Raw genomic sequence first — 18,385 nt, forward strand, 5'->3', positions numbered from 1 at the left:
AGTTTCAGTTCACCAAAGCCTTCAGAATGGCTCTGGCTTTGGCGGGGTTGGACCTGGCAGAGTACAGCTCTCAATCTTTTAGGATCGTTGCAGCTACCCCTGTGGCAGACATAGGACTGGGAGACAAGCGGTGAAACAGATAGGGAGGCTGAAATCTATTTGATTGTTATAAGAGATATGCAAGTTTAAACATGTTGTGATGATCTGATATTAATCCTTTGCTATTCTTTTTGTGGTACCCTCCTGTCAAAGCAGGTGGAGGACATGCTAAACAGATGCAGTTGCCTGAGCAAACATAGTCTCCTGTCAAAGCGGAAGCAGGATATATGTATAAGTGTTGGGTTATTCCACTATTAGGCATGCAAAGGACTGGTATGAGGCTGGAGACTACACAACGTGGGTCAGAAGTGCCGGATGGCATCTAACCTTCTGCGGGCAACGAAGATTTTACTTAGTCGACTCAAGGTCATCACTGGATGGATTGCTGCCACAAAGGCATCTGCCCCCTCCCCCTAGGTGGTAATTGTGCATATGGGAGAAATGACTTGGCCAAGCTAGGGTGCAAAGACTTGTTCAAATTGATAGTCTCAGAGATGGGTTTTATCAAGGATGTTCCATGGAGCTACAAAAGCATGGTCTCACCTTGTCCCAAGAATGAATTGGAGAGGCAGTAAGTCTGTCAGGGACCTCAACGAGTATACAAAATGCCTAAACAAGAAAGTAGCTAAATTAATAAACACAACCAGATTGTTTTCGATACCTCATGGTTGCATCAAGAGCGGGTGCTTTTTCCTACAGGATGGTGTACACTTGTCCAAGGAAGGAAATGCTGTGTTTCTAGAAGATTGGCTGGCATGGCTGTGCCAACGCATTCAGCACATGGGGGGGTGGAAGATAGTAGGTGAACTATGTTGGCCTGCGGTGGGTAAGGCCATCATTGGCAGGGTCTCTTCGGGTCCCCTGTGGCATCCTTTTTTCTAGCAAAACAATGGATCATAACCTAAGCATCACAGGACCCTCAAAGGGGTGCTGTCAGCAAGCTGTAAGAAAGTTGTACTGGCGCGGGGACTGGGGGCGGTCACTGACACGTGGTCCTTACCTGTCAATCACCCACACAGGCACAGTGGGCACAACCTATCACAGGCCCTTTGGGGAATGAAGAAGGAGGGTGCAGAGGGGGGCCAAGGTAGCTATCCTAGGGGCAGCTGGGGCCCCCGCACAAGAGCTCCTGGAGAAGATAGGTGGGGCCCTCCCATAAGGAGGCTCTGAACCTCTGAACTGGGGGTGGGTGGAAAAGGAAGTATCACAGAGCCAGTCATGACTGCACAGTTCTTTCTCTTTTTAGTCGGGTGCACAGGAATGAACAAGCTATGGATAGGTGATTCCTATGTATTAGAGACTGTTAATGATAGGTTTCACTTATAATAAGCATTGTAAATATGATTGTGGCCTCTTGCTGATTTTTGTGAAAATTTGTATTGTGTGTGCTGTGTGAAGGGTCAATTTATCCCAGGGACCTCCCTGATCATATCGACAGGCTCTCCCAATTTAAGCGGGGAGTGGAAAGGCGGGCAGCTCGTTCTCAGGCTGCTGACATCAGACCTGGAGGGCGTGGTCATGCCTAAATCATTGCAAAAGGGCCGGTTCTTCCGGAGATGTGTACTGTTCCTGGGTCGGCCAGCGGTGTGGGGGTTCCCCCTTAAATGGGGCAGCGTGGTGTGGAGCAGGCCACTTTGCTCCGCATCGCTGCTTCACCTCACCATAAGCTGTACATGTGGCACCCACAACTTTATTCACCCAGCATGCACTGCAACTGGCCCCCGCATCTCTGCCCTCTGGGAGCCACACTGGCTGATATTTTGTTTCCCGTCCCACCAACCCAAGGGCGAGGGGCATAGGGAGTGCGGTGTCGCTGGGAGGGTTCATTTGCCCTGTATGTGGTTTTGTGTGTCATGGACTCCAGTATTTGACTCTTTTTCCTTTTCAAGTGTAAATTCAGGATTACTTGTGTGGTTCAACGTGTTTTTTATTTCTAGCATTTTATTTCGTAGAGTCTCAAGTTAAAAGTGTTATTTTGATGTAGATTGGTAAGGAAGCTTGAGTACATGGGGTGGTCACTGCCACGCCGCTCTGGCAGCCACCCACACAGGCACAACCTAGCACAGGCCCTTTGGGGGATGAAGAAAGTGGGTGCAGGGGGTGGCCAAGGTAGGTATCCTGGAGGTAACTGGGGCCCATGCCCAGGAACTCCCGGAGACGGAAGGTGGGGCACTACCATAAGTAGGCTCCCACCCTGTGGAATAGGAGAGGTGGAAAAGGTAGAGTCACGGATCAATCATGATCTCACTCAGGAATTGGTTTTTTTTGTTTTTTGGTTGCACGGGAATGAACTAGCTATGGATCAGTGACTCCTATGTATTTCAGAGCTTGGGTACTCGCAAACATTTTTCCAGGGCCACAAAGTTCAGTCTGTAATGTGCCAGAGGGCTGCATAAATGCCAAAGGGGTGACGGTCGGGAGAAGGGGGTGGGGTTTGAAGGGGTTTGGCAGTAAGGTGGGTGTAGGGTAAGCAAAGCATATACATCTAGTGGCTGAAGGAATTCAGATGAAAATAGCGAAAAAAATATCAAGGAGCAGAAATGTCGAGTTTAAAATATTGTGATGCACAAATATTGTTTGCAAAAATATTGTGGATAAGAATATCGATTTTAAGGTAAGTAATAGGGATGTCAAAAATATCAATGTTGTTAATATCGCTGTTAAAAATATCTGTGTTGTTAATATAGTTATACAAATGTTGTTAATAATGTCCTTTTTAAATTATTTTATAGATTTTAGTATATATTTTAATTGTTTATTTTATAAATTGTTTGTAAAACTGTTAATGTTTTTAAATATATATTTTGTAGATTTTTAGTTATTTTTAAATTTCATTTAATAGTTTATTTGTATTTTAGCGCCATAGCGGGTTGTGGGGTTTATAGGGGTATAGGGAGGGAAGTAAATATATTATAATTAATAATTCAATAATAAATAATATTAAATATGTATTTGATAATTAATTATGTTAATTGTGAAATATTTATTTTTAAATATGTTAAGGTTTAGATGCAGGTAGTGGGGTTTGTTTAGGTACAGGGTGGAAAGTAATTTAATTATAATTATGTAATAATTAATGTTGAATTATTATTAATTATTTATTTGATAATAAATTATGCAAATTTTGTAATTAATTTAATTTCTTATTAATATTTTGAATTTATTTTTTCACGTGAGGTTTGGGTTGTTGTGTTTGTAGGGGTAAAGGATGGGAACTTCATTAAATATAATTAATTTATACTGAGTTAATTGCTATTAAGGGCCTCATGTAGGTAGCCAAATACCGGTCGGTAACGGCCGATTTTCGGTAAATATGCCGTTACCGACCGGTAGTCAGACAAGTGAGATGTAGGAGTCCAAAAACGACTTTTCGGTAAATATGAGGCGGTAAATACCGATTCATATTTACCGAATTCCAAAATACCGATTCAGAGTTACCGAATACATAATTAACGAATCGGTAAATATGAAGTGGTAAATATGAAGTGGTAAAAATGAAAATGACATGTAGGAGCACTCGGTAATTAAGAAATCCAAGAAAATCGGTAAATTAGGTGGTAACCATCAACAGTGCAGATAAGCAATCCCAAAATGCAACAGCGTGGACAACATGCCCGCTATGTACGTCATTGCAAGGCGCCTACATCTACAGGCAGCAGGACTGAGGGTTTGGCGACGGGAGGAACGCATCTACAGACAGCGCATCACACTAGTCCAGCTGACTGATGCAGAGATACATGAGAGGTACAGGCTACACCCCGAAACCATCATGGACTTAATCAGGGACCTGCACCCACTCCTGGACCAGCCAATAAGAAGGGCGCACGCCACACCCCCACATGTGCAGGTGCTCTGCAGCCCACATCTGTTGGCATCCGGCAGTTATCAGGTGGTGACAGCTGCGGTGGGTGGTGTATCCCAGAGTTGCCCGTCCCGTTCCCTCAGGAGTTTCCTGGATGCCATGATGCAGAGAATGCACCACTACATCAGCTTCCACAACACACAGGCTGCACTGCAGTAAACAAAAACAGACTTTTATCACATGGCACAGTTCCCCCATTTCATTGGCTGCATTGATGGTACACACATCCCAATCTGTCCACCAGCTGACACAGAGCACATCTACAGGATCAGGAAGTCCACCCACTCCATCAATGTGCATACCGAATTGAATGATTTTGGGAATGGTCCTGTGGGTGGCAGAACCCAAAGGTGGGCGTATGCTACCTACAACGAAGTCTGCAAGTTGTCGCACAGTGAGGCGGCTTCCAGATTGAGAGCTATTGACCAAGCAAACATGGAGAAGGCTTTTGCCGTCATAGATAATAGCTTTAGCACTCTCACTTCTAGGATTCATACATGAGACAATAGGCACATGCAAGTACACGGCGCATGCAATGTACGAGCCCCGATTTTGGCGTGCGTCCTACGAGGTATCCCAGTGCCTGTGATTACACCTTCTTTCACTCTGCTTGCAAACGGTATTTATTTAATTTTGATTAATGAAGCTTGCTGCGGGATGTGAGTGGGAATCCCGTACATAACTGTCTCGCATAAAGTTGTCTGCTGCAATACTGTTTTTTTTTCCACCCCCGCATGTGCGGCGGGATGTTTCCATCTGGCCTTCGATTCCAACCTTGAAAGCAGAGTTCAACAAGTTGAGCAGAATAGAGCGCCATTGTCCCACAAAGAGGTGCCTTTGACTTCCTCTCGTGAAACATTTGTCCTTCACGTTGCGAATACGCGCACTGAGGTACAGGCGCCTCTGAATACTGACCTCCCCCTGCATTCCAGCTCTTTGATCCAAACTATTATCAATGCCTCGTCCACGACCGGCCTGGCTCATTTTTTTGTAACATGTGGGCTCAGGGCCCCGTGACCTCTTTCCGAAATATTTTTGGTGTAATTCCGGCATTTGTTCATTCACTTTTCTCGAGCATCTTTTGAGGTGTTCCGCTGCTTCTGGCGCTAGTGGCAGGTGTGCTGCTTTACCTTTTCGTACTCCGGAATGGCTGCTCCTTCTGTGCCACACGAGCACCTATCCCGTCTGCATCTTCTTCGTGATAGGATGCTTGACTTCTATGGTACTTTGCCATTGGCGACTTTGAGCCTGGCTTATGGATTATCCTTCAGGTATTCCTACTTCACCTGCGTACAACCTGTATTACACTGCCTGGATTGTCCCTTTGAATGGCCTCTGGATTTGTGCTTGACCAACATGGTGTCTCCGGTGCCGGATTTCGATCGACTGATGAGGCCCTTAGTGTCTCACGAGTTGTCCTGTTCTGGTGTCCGGATCATGGCGTGTGGTGCGGCGCATGGTATCCTGGGTAATTGGGACATCTCAGCGGCAGCCTACGACTTCTTGTCCATGAGCTATTTGGAGGAACCTTCCGGGTGCCCTCTGATTGTGCTAGAGGCTCCGTTGGTTGGAGAACACGTATGTTCCTTTTCTTTACTTAATTGGATGGCTGAGACTTTTAGTGGCCCTGCTAACGATTTTTTGTTGGAAGCCGTGGCCACATATGCTGCCTATACATTCATGGATTAACTGGATTGTCGTCCATTGCGCCTGTGCTACTGGACAGCACCCTGGCGCAACATTTATTTCTCTTATTTCTCGTTTTTCTCTTCCTGATGGTCTGCTTGAGTTTTTTACTATACTTGCATTGTGTTTTTTGGAATTTTATGCTGCAATGAATTGGACTTTAGGACTTTGGCGCTGCATTGGTTACGCCTTGTTCTGCTCTGACGAAACTGAACTCTGCGTTCTCTCTTTTCTTGCCTATTACATGTTGCTTCGCTCAAGGGGGCGTGTAGTGAGTTCTCCCTGAATACGTACATACATTGTTCAGTTAGCATAACCACGTTGAATATTATGTAGCCATCTTTTTGTCTTTGCACACGACACTGCGTTTACATGTTCTTTCTTGAATAAACTGCTGACTCGAGACTTCCTTCAGACGAGTGCATTCTGTTGTTCCCATCCCAAGCTCTGCGCAGCGACCTTGGTCTGTACATGCTGTGACACACAGTCTGGAATTTTACACGATGCATGTTTTCCACTCTAGGTTGTTCGACCCACTATTTAGCCATGACACACGCGCAGCTGCAAATACCTGAAAGTTGGTGCTTTTCATATCACAGACATCATGTTTATTGTTCAGACCGAAGACGTGCCTTCCTGCGAGACGGCTCCTGATGCTCCTGTGATGTGATTTCACTGAGCTGATTTTTGAGGTATGGGGTCCCCTATTCAAGCCGGGGAGACCTTCTATTATGACATGATTATGATATTGGCTACTTGGTTAAGGGAAGGTGGTAGTATCCTCGGTATTTTCCGATTCGCTAAATACCACCTCGGTATTTACCGATTCGGTAAATACCACCTCGGTATTTACCGATTCGGTATATACCACCTCGGTATTTACCGATTCGGTGAATTCCGATTCGTGATTACCGAATGTTACCGAATCGGTAACTGTTACCGAATTTTTACCTACATATAACTTACCTATTCTAATTTACCGATTCGGTACGGCTCGGTATTTAAGAACCGGTAAAATTTATTTACCTACATGAGGCCCTAAGTGTTTAATTGACAATTAATTATGTAAAATTTGTAATTAAAATCATTTCAAGATTTATTTCGGTGTGTGTTGTTTACTTCATGGCAGTATAAGGTAGGAAGTTATTTAACTAATGATAAATATATAAATAGTTATTTATTGTTTAAAACATGTATTATTTATTACGTTATGTGTTAATTGTGTTAGGCTTTTTAATTGTAAATAACATTATATTTGTTGGTTGTTATAACTCTAAAAATGTTTTGTGGGATTTCAAATATAATATTATTATTTGTTTCAATTTAAAATATTTATTAAATATTGTAATAAATATGTCAGTTTCTTTCTCTTACGGTGCCTGCCAGGCAGCGGCGTAGGGATTATGATGTCTCTCCATGCCAGCCATTTCATTGCAGTTTACCTGTCATGAAACGGCTGACAGTAAAGGACATTCCCCCTGTACCCCAGTTTTGGGTTTTGGGGGCACCATTGGTGCCCCCCTATATATCCCTGCACCATGTGGCAGGCACAGCATGATGCATGCCACATATTGCAGGGATATGTGTGATGTCTATTTTTTGTACTGTGGAGTTTGCTGAAACCTGCAGCACCCGCCGCAATACAAAATATAGACATTGCAGCCGCCGAGGTGGTGGTCACATCCTTAATTCGGGTGGCGGGACCACTGACTTGTAGTTGGGCGGTCCTGTTTCCGATAGGATGGCTGTCCTTATGAGGCCCTATGTGTGTGGTTCAATGTGAGTTTTCATGTCTAACAATAGTTTTCACAGGGTTTCAGGTTACAGGTCATGATTGGCGGGCGGGTAAGGTCATAATTGGCAGGGACTCTTTGGGTTCTCTGTGGCATCCTTTTCTCTAGTAAATCAGTGGATCAAAACATCAGCATCACAGGAACCTCAAGGGGGTTCTGCCTGCAAGGCATAAGGAAGTTTCAGCGGCACCGGTTCTTTCCAGTCAGCTACCCAGCTGGCGCAGTGGGCACAACCTAGCACAGGCCCATTGAGGAACGAAGAAGGTAGGTGCGTGGGGTGCCCGTGGAAGGAATCTTAGGGGCAGTCGGGCCCACTGTTAAAGAGCTCCCAGAGAGGGAAGGTGCGATCCTCCCACCTTCTGGACTGAGGGGGGTGGAAAACGAAGGGTCATGTAGCCCGTCATGCTCTCACCCAGGAACTGTTTTTTCGGTCGCACAGGAATTAACTAGCTATGGAGAGGTAACTCCTATGTATTAGAGACTCTGATAATGATAAGTGTCACTTGTAACAGGTGTAAAATATGATTGAGGTCACCGTGCAAATATTTGTGAAAATTTGTTTTGTGTGTACAATAAAAATATGGCCTGAGATCTTTCAATCTCAACTCCAAATGTGGTCTCAGGCTTCTAAGTCTGTTGTATTGCGGGCGGGAGTGAGCTGGGTGAATGGTAAATTTATCCCAGGGACCTCAGTGTCTTCCTGGCCATAAGTGTGTTACCTACCTGAGTTGTACCTGTCCTGCATGTATATATTGTTTGTGTTAGGGAAGTCTGAATTGTGGCTGTCCAAGTTGTAGCTTCATTGTTTTGTAAAGCTCAGTATAAAACTTTTCACTCCACATATGTTAAAATCATTCCACATTGCCCATGCTTGTTTTAATGCTTGATGTGAGTGAAAAAGTGAACCCATGCAAAATATGTGAGAGGAGTTTACTTTTAGTTTTATGCATGAAACATGCATTTTTTAAATGGATAGGTGACTTTCTAAAGTTTAAAGAGCAAGCTGAAAGTGGCTTTGTGTTATGTATAACACCTCCATCCAATTTTGACATTTTAGATATTTTGGCCAACAGCACTTTGCTTACGGGGGGGTTTTGATTCCAAAATGAAACTGATAAAAGAAAAACTACAAACCCTACAATGCAACCTGCTGTTGGAGGAAAAAAAGATTATGGTATCCTATGTTGTAGTGCTAAAGTGCAGAATTGCCAAATGCAAAATAAAATGTAGTTCCTGGTTTTCTGCCTTTTTACAGTTTAATAAATCATAGGTTGAACAGCCCAGAGGGTGAGAGGGCAGAGATGTCTTTTAAGATGCAAAGCCCAGCATCATTTACTAATAGACTACATTAACACGGGCTGGGATACCAGCTCCCTGAAAATGATCTATTTACCAGAGCAATGCCTGCTTCAGTAAGGTCCAGAAAGAAAAATAATGGCCTTTCACTCTTCAGCCCACCCTTGGGGGTTTGTGTGATTTAGATGGCGGGCTCACAACACCACTGATATGCCCTGCCTCAACAAAGTGCAGGTCAGGTCTTAATTTGAATATAAATAGGTGCTGGGGCCCTCGTCAGGAAGCCACTGCAGCTTGCACCACCCATTGCAGGCCCCTAAAGCTATGTGAATGGTTTGGGTGGCAGCCAATAGCAATTTTTAATGTATATTGAATTAATAAACAACTGTTGTTGCACTCATCTTGAAATTAGACAGGCAGCGCCACCATGTAGCAGACTGTTACAAGCCCCGGTGTTTTCAATTAAGTGCTGGTGCCGAGCAGCGGAAACCACAGCTCATATTAAGCACTGGGGCAGGTGTTGGCCAGCAGTGGCGGTGGGCATGACTCGTGGGTGGGGCGGTGGGGGGGTTAATTTAATAAAATAAAAAAAATAAAAAATTACCTTCGCCTCCGGTCCCGCGTCGCATCTCCTGCTCTCTCTCACCGCTCACAGGAAGCAGGAGCAGGCAGCCTCCCTCTCCTCCCCTAGGCCAATCACAACACTGCAATGGCAGCGTTGTGATTTGCTAGTACGCCATCCATACAGGCGTCAACGGGGAGGCCGTTTTCTCCATGCAGGCTCCATGCAGCCTACATGGAGAAAATGGGAGAGTGCTCCTGACTGGTTTTGTCGGCCCTGAGGCCGATCAAACAGTCAGCGCCCATAACATTGGGCTAGCCACTCCTCCCCGAAGCCCCCAACCAAACCCTTCTTCTGCTTTCTTGCACTGCGAGAAGCAGAAACATAAAATGTTATTGCTACCATTTTATGTTTCTGCTTCTCGCACTGCGAGAAAGCAGTGGGGCAATGATCCTCCGCCCACGTGGAGGAGCCACCCCTGCTGGCCAGTGATGGCCGCCAGTGGTACAAACCAGTGTGCTCAGAACACCACGCACGGCACGCCACAAAACAGCATTAGCAGCTTTTTGGTTTTAACCAAGGGAAAGGGAAGGGATCTCTTGCACAGAACTACATGAATATTAGAGGAGGTATGTAATTTTAAAAGTGGGCAGAGATCACTGTGCCTATCCATTATAAATAATATTAGTGTGTTTCGAAGCCTATAGTAAGTCCTGTAGTGCTGTAAACTATGAGCCATACTTATACATGTTCAGGACAGAGTTTTTTCAGCTGAGCAAATGGTATGTTTGTAAAGTAAGCTTTCCACAGTCTAGAAATAATTCTGTCTATACCCAAATAAAGATAACTGGATGGAAAAAGTCTGAAAGCACGAAGGTTGATTAACAAGAAGGTTGACCGAATATGAATGCAACAGAAAAATAGGGCGGCCCACCAAAATTAAAGGGACCCCGTTTAGACCACCAGATAGCTAAAAATGTGGCCCACGTTTGTAAATAGAGTCAGTCTTCAACTAGTAGAGTGACTGTGTTTTGAAAGATACAGTAGACTGCATGCATTTGCGCACGCGCAGGCATTTTTTCTGGTAAGAAGAACAAGGAAATTAAACAGTAAAAACCGACACAGCAGACCATAAATCAGATCCACAGAAGAAAAGTGGCCTGTCAGACCAGCCCTTCTGGCACTGCCAGGTAGCCCTATATGCCAGTCTGACCCTGAATAATAAGATAATCGAGAGCAGGTGTTTCCTTTCTTCCTCACCTCTAATTGCCCGTGTCTTACAGGCGTGACCGCGGTAAGTTAGAATGTCACTTCTTAACCACTAAGCAATCCCTCGGTACTGAGGGCTACATTAGGCAATGCACGAGAGAGTGACCTCCCCTCCAGCAGAGCATATAAAATGCCCCTTAATAACCTCTTTCCAAATGTGCTGATGCGGAGATAACGGGAGAGCCAACACTCTGCCGTCCAATCTGCTAACATCACGTCATATTTAGGAGGGTAAGTAGCTCCATTAATTAGATTAGTATCTAAAGCATGTTATGGTACATCATGGCTATCATATAGGTTCTGTATATGGCATTGTTCTTGTGCAAAGTGGCGATTTTCAATTTCTCCATGCCACAGGCTTTGCCCTATTCACAAGCATGAAAAAGAAGCACCAGCCTATAGGAGAGGGGGATACTAAATGGGGGGGGGGGGGGGGGAGGGGGGAAATGTGTGTCTCACTCGGGTATGCGCAATTTTCACCTGGGATTAATGTTCTGCAATTGAGGACTGCATAACTATGACTGCCACCATTTCCTAGGTGTACTTCTATACAATTCTTTGAGAACGGCAATAAAGACGATTGCTAACTTTGTACAAAAATAATCGCACAAGAGTAAGGTTCTGACGTTTTCACCCTGTCCTTTGTGAAAAAGGGGTATATTTGTGTATGATGTATATAAGTGAACAATTCTAAGCTCGTAAACTGCCGAAGGAAAGAATTTCCAATACATTTGGTGTGACGTGTTAAAAAAAAGAAATAAGGTGTGGATCTTGAATATTAACAGTAGATTACTGCGGGACACTAATATCGTAGACAGAAAACAAATTATCAAAAGGTACGTACAGATTTTCTACACCTAACTCCACATATATGTGTGTTGGGGACAGGGTACAAGTCCTAAGAAAAGAAGTGTGGGGGCTAACCAAGTTAGGCATCATGCAAGTGGGATGCACGTGGCATGCAGTATTGCAGCGGTAGGTAGGTGTGAGAAGGGCAAGGAACAAGACCACCCATACCCTGGCTGGGTAACAAGATGGCAGCATTTGGCATGGCCATATCCAGTGCTGTCGAATTTCCAATGCTACAAAAAAGCAACTTGCCTTCCTTTCAAGAAAGACAGCTCTTCTACAATTAGTGATTATAACTAGTAAATAAAGCACATTATTGCAAATGTTTGGAAATCATTTTATGTTGTGGTGTGACAGATTTAGATAATTCTGCACAAAACTGAAATATTTGGGTAATGGAAGAGAAAGCATAATCATGCATGGCATGGCCGTCCTTATTTGAAGTGAAACATTCACAGTTGCAGCGTGAATGAAAGAAGAAGCAAATGCCATTTCTAAATGTTGGCAAATAATTGGCAAATTGAGCATGGTTTGGCATCACCCTTGCACCATGCAGAGAGCGCAAGGGCGACACAAAACCTAAGTGAGATTTATCAAGCCACGCAAGGCCACATTGCATGGCCATGAGTGGCTTGATAAATCTGGAGTAACGCAAGGCAGCGCAAAGAAGGCATTCCGTGGTTCAAGCGTGGATATTCCCACGTATCCACCCATGGATTTCGGTGCATTTCCACCTTTACCAACACTGGTAAGCATGACAATGAGTCAAAATGCTGCACCTTTCCAGGGGAGTCGCAATGAGGAGAAATATCTTTATTTCTCCTTGTTGAATGCTTTTTCTAACGCTACAACACAGTTAGAGGAAAATGCCTCTGAGGGTTGTTTTTGTGCAAGAAGGTGCCTCTTCCTGCACAAAAACAATCCTGCCAGCAACGCAGGTGCCCTTGCACCATGGTGCAAGGGCGACTGCATTGGGGCTAGGCAGCAAATAGTGGGCCAGAGCAAGGAAAGGACAGGAATGTGCAGGATCATGTTAAATACAGCACAGTCTCACCCTTTCCCTTACATGCAGGGCAGCAAGGTGGCTTGCTGCGCTGCATGAAATAATTATTAATCTGCCCCTAAGAGTGCATCAATCTGTGGCACTGACCAAACATGAAATGATAAGCTCAAGTTGACAAGTGTAATATACATATATTGGTCTATGCACTTTCACAAACATACAGAAATAAGTTGAAGCTGAACTGGGACTTAGCTATGAGTGGTAGGTATATCTTTTGTGTGATTTAATCAATGATAATGATGTTCCATGTTTAAAATGTATAGGGTGCGCATGACAATTGACTTGCATGTGGCTTCTGCCTGCCATCCACACTCCAACCTCATGTGCCAAGAATTGAAGACAAAGCATTCAACTTTGGTGTAAAATAGGAGAAATAGAAAAAATAAAGAGATGTCTATCTAGTGTCTGAAATGAATAATGTGAAAGCAGTAAACCTACGATCACACCTGGCTTCCCAACTTGACCAAATTGTGTGATCCTAGGCAAATCTCTCTCCTGTGTTTGATTAAATAGGCTGTAATGTTGCACCACGTATAACAAAAATCTAGGCCACATATAGGATGTACTTAACACTTGGCTTTCATGTGGCTTCTGCCTGCCAGCAACACTCTAACCTCATGCACCAAGAAGTAAAGATTACATTTTAACCTATGATGTGCAATACGAGAAATAAAGAGATGTCCATTTAGTGGCTAAATTGCAAAAAGTGACTGCAGAAAACCTATGTGCTGCCCATGACTTCCGTATGCCAGGAGAGGGCTGCAGTGATGATTGAGGGCTGCGGCCCAGGTGCATTACTCTATCACGAAAAGGGCAGGCACTCTGTGTAATATTGTGACCTGATGGGGCAGTTTCTCTATGTGTGTTGCTATGAACCCTGTATGTCAGGAGGGGCCCATGGGGAAGTGAAAGGGCTGTCGCTCTGGAGCAGCGGGCAGCCATGAATGAGAAGCAAGCAATGATTCAACTACCCAACAATTCAGAAGGACCAAAGACCTGCCGCTGGATTCAGGGAGGCTTACAGTGTAGGTGGAGGAGCATGTGGACACCTGTCACCTCTACCATAGCATTCAGACATATACCCTCCACCAGGCCACAGACACTTGCAAGGACACTCTGAACCTCCACTCCAGCAAGAGCGGATCAGACTGAATAATGGGTCTAAAGGCCTTGGGGGCATCTTGCTCTGACTGACACGCTAACGGTGTGGAGGCACTTTGACTTTCTCAAAGCCATCATGGAACTTCTAAGACTTGATCTCACTAGCAGAGCCTTGCTGGAATGTCACCTCATGTAAATAGGGAATTACCACAATCCTTTTAACAGGGAAGTGGGACTATAGAGCTGACCCAGCGAACACAGCTGTGCCTGCCTTAAGAAGACTGTATATTATAAGTACACAATATATGTGGGTGGATGCAAGGGAATGCCCATGCACCACCCATGTAATGCCTACCCGATGCACAGTAAATCAAGGCAGTGTAATGCACTGCCTTGCATTTCTTTTTTTGTTTATTTACAAAGTCATGCAAAATCTATCCTATGAGGCTGTTTCCTCTTTATATGTGTGCTGCAAAATGCAGCATACATGCAAAGAGGAGATAATGAGGCGAAATTAACATATTTATCCTTGTTACACCAACCTAAGGTAGACTCACCAGTTTGGTGCAAACATATGTTTGCAAGTTTTTGCAAGTATGTGTTTGCATAAAAATACATGGCTGGTTTCACAGGAATGTCCAAGCACCACCCATGTAATGTCTAAATGCAAGGCTGGGCAATTTGCTGCCTTGTATTAGTTTTTTTTTTTTTTTTTTTTAATAAAGCCACACAAACAAAATTTGTATGACACTGTAATTTCCAAAATAGATATTGTGTCAGTGTTTTGCCAGAAAAGTGACACAACCACAGCGCAAAATCTGGGCCTCCACTTATGCATTTATTTGTTTTAAACTCTGCCACAAATAAATTGGCAACAAGGAGAAACACGGCAGTGAATCTGTTCTGCTTTATTGGTTGCAAAGTCTGAATTTGAAATTATCTTATTGGGTGAAGGCACCTGCTGCAGAGATTTTTGTGTACCAGTAAATCGGAGAGAATAATAATAATGGGAAGATCACTTTGGAGGTGAATACATTTGATGGAAAGATCTATGTTTTGTCTACTTCCAGTTTTTACTCAAAGTAGCATAGAGTTAACGTGTCTCATACAAAGAACATCATGTATAATGTAGATAACAGATTTTTATTTTATGTAGATAGGTAAGTGGGTTACTGCTTTTAACAGAGATCCTTTTGTTACTTGCAGTTCATAAATTGTAATCCTTCTAATATAGCACAGTAAACTATCAAGGATGATATGCAACTCCTATACTGTGTAACCCTCACTGTGTTATGTAACACATCCCGTACATTGATTTACACACTTGTATGATTTATTTTCCATTTAATGTGTGTGTGTGTGTGTGTGTGTGTGATGTAAGGTGCTCTGACACCCTGCATCGGGATAAGTAGCGCTATAAAAGAAACAAAAAATTGTGGTATTTAAATTATTTTTTGTAAATACTGGGGCACACCAATGCATCTGGCTTCCTACGATGCATGCATATCTCTCACATACAGGGACTGAACAAAGGCAAAAGTGTGCCTCTTTTAAGTGTGAAGTGCTAACAAGCTGTGTGCCTTTGTTTGCCCTCCACTGCATTTGCATCTAGGTGTGAAGCTTCAGACAGCCACCATCCATAATACACAAAAAAAGAAGGTCTGATGTCCCCTTAACGTAGGCTTTTTCTATGTGCCCAGCTGGAGTGTAAAACAGAAAAGCCCCATAGTCACCTGCACGTTGTTTCTCGGATGGAAAGCAGACAACGTGCAGGCACTGCTGAATGCGTCCCTGTGTTTGAAAATTACACCGGGACGAGTTCAGCATATTTTACAGTGGATCCCAACTTCTTGGCAGGGTGCACATCGTCCACTCTGTGAAAAAGGCTGCCCAGCAACCTGTACCTCTGACTCGTGCCCTGCTTGAGGATATGTATATCTTCAAGGGATGCAATTTACCTTTCGATGTTTTCTCTCTTGAAATTTTGTCCACAAAATTGCTATGCCACGATATTCTTGTACTGTACATTAAAGAGTACAGTCCTCACAAATACATCAATACATAGACGTGTGCATGCATAAGTAGATGCATTTTTTTATGTGCAAGCAACAGATTTTTCATACCAATGTTTAAATTGGCATAAATCTGTGATAATAGACTAATAATATTATATGGGGCATCCATCCCTTCCAGCATTTGCCATAACTTGGTATGGTTTACTAAATCAAATGCGCTGGAGAGGTCAACAGAACAAAGATGGAGTAACCCTTCTTTGGCAAAAGTGTATTTCCCTAATAGCAATTCCAGGTTAATGCACTGCTCCACCATTCCAATGCCCCTTCTGAAACCATACTGGGCTTCAGTTAGAATATTTTTTACTTTAACCCAGCTTTCTAATCTGGCTAGCAAAATTCTGCCCATAAGTTTAAATGTGGAATCAAGAAGGGAGATTGGACGGTAGCATTTTGCAGAACCTCTATCGCCTTTTTGAAAAATAGGTACAATCACACTTTCGACCCAAGTTACAGGTAGCACCCCATGAATAATGTCATTAAAAAGATTAACTAAAATGGGAGACAAAAAATCAATACTGTGCTTAAAAATTTCGACAAGGACCCCATCCGGGCCAGCAGCCTTCCCATTTGCACTATTTTGTAGGTAATTTCCAATCTCACCTACAGTGATAAGTTCTATCTTACCGTTATTTAGTAAAATGACATTACATTTTTCATCATATTATTAATTTGTTTTGTGGGGTTAAATATATTTTCAAAGTGGATTAACCAATCTTCTGGCGTCACTACTGTATCAACCCTTACGGATGAAGTGTCTTTAAACAGGGGTTGATCTATAGTTTTCCAGAATAAAATGGAGTTCTTAGTCTCAGCTGCTTGGATCAGGCTATCCCATGCATTCTCCCAAATTTCCATTTTCTTACATTTAGGGGTTGCTTTGAACAGTTCTGGAGAATACTAATTTTTCCCCATCCCTAGGTTTGACTTTTAGAGCTTCCTTCAAGTCTCTATTCCCGTCCACTTGATTGAGATCCCATTTTCACCTTGCGTTTTTAGATCAAGCGCAGAAACACATGCCTTAACAGTACAATATAAACTTGAGTTCAGTATTAACATGAGTGGATGGTGATCACTAAGCAGACTATGCTGTAAAAAACATTTATCAATAAAAGGCCTGCTATTCCTTGATGTTAAAAAATGATCAATACATGAGGATGACCTAGTCCCCTCATATGTATATTCAGCATAAACTCCCTAATGAGCAGCCAACTTCATAATTTCCTAATCATATTTATACATGACATGATTTATTATTTCCCCATAGGAATTATGTGGGAAATGGGCAATATGATCACCTAGGTCATCTTCATGACCAAATTGATCCCCTGTAGTAAATTTGCATAATTCACTATTAAAATCACCACCCCAAATTAAAATATAGTCACCTCCCAGTCTCTTCAAAAAATTATCCAGCTCTTCTTCCAATGCTGAAAATACTGTGAAATAGTGAAAATTTTCATTATGGACAGCGGGGATGTCACCGATATTAATACTGCTAAACTTCCACTCGCTCTCCCAGCCTTGGACGGGATAGCTTTGGTAAAAATAGTTTTAAAACCGTTAATAAAAAAAGGTTCTATAAGCCATGTTTCCTGTATTAAAATCAATGTACAGCTCTGTATGCTATTTAGCCATAATGTGTCATGCAATTTATTTTTTACACCTGCAACATTCCATGACATCATTTTCAATGATCCAACCAGTAAACAACTAGCTGGGTCAGTGCCTATATCGTCACTGGAAAACGTGGAATTAATACGGATGCCTGGTAGTGTAACTTCTACTGGCGCTGCCTCAGTACTAATAGGGTTACCTTCATGCAATTGTAATTCATCTGCATAAGCTATTTCTATTGGGATACTCGAAAATCTGCTCGTGATATTACTGTCATCTGTTTGTACTACTTTTGGGCACAGTCAATCAATCTCGTTACAATTTCTTCAGGGAGCAAACCTGTTCGGCATAATTGGTATCAATTCATTATTAATACTATATTGAACTCTGCTTGATGAATAAAACTGCTCTGCTTTAGGTCTATAAAAAAACCCAAGCGGTACTGCAGTAATAGTAACATTTATACAATCGCTTGGCCATCTATCTTTTACTGAAACTTCTTCCAGTAAACAGCCCACCAATTCAGGACGATGAAAACAACACAGTCCCCCTCACAGGATTTATCCATATTACCCACCCAGCTCACTCTTCTTAATATTATTATTTCCTGGGCTAAAAGCCTAGTGCCACATCAAGTATTAGTAGAAAACCAGTGTACAACACGATTTTTCAACGATTCCCAGGATTCTATGTAATTGTCAGGCAATGTAGGCACATTTTTTAAAACAATAAGATAGGTAGTGGCCCGAGGGGGCAAACTAAGGGAAATCCCCTGATGCTTCCTTGATTGTGGGTGACCCTCAGTTGCTGATTTAGAACAAAATCGTGAGCTGCTATTCGTTTCTTTATCAACCGGGTATGGTCTAGAAACACCAGATGGACCAGATAATCCACCTAAGAGTTTTGCAGATAGTTTATGAACATCAACCATCTCTGTTTCCGTTACTTGAAGATCATCGGGTTGTAGTTTCTTATCAATGTTTCCCTTTGACATAATATTCGGATGTATTTTAGGGACATTTTGTGGTCGTAAATCAACAATCAGTTCCATTAAATGGGTAATGTTCTTTTGCACTGATTCAATTTCAGTCATCACACGTCTTTCAATAGCGTCAA

Source organism: Triturus cristatus, chromosome 6 (genome assembly GCF_964204655.1).
Source record: "Triturus cristatus chromosome 6, aTriCri1.1, whole genome shotgun sequence".
NCBI classification, from domain to species: domain Eukaryota; kingdom Metazoa; phylum Chordata; class Amphibia; order Caudata; family Salamandridae; genus Triturus; species Triturus cristatus.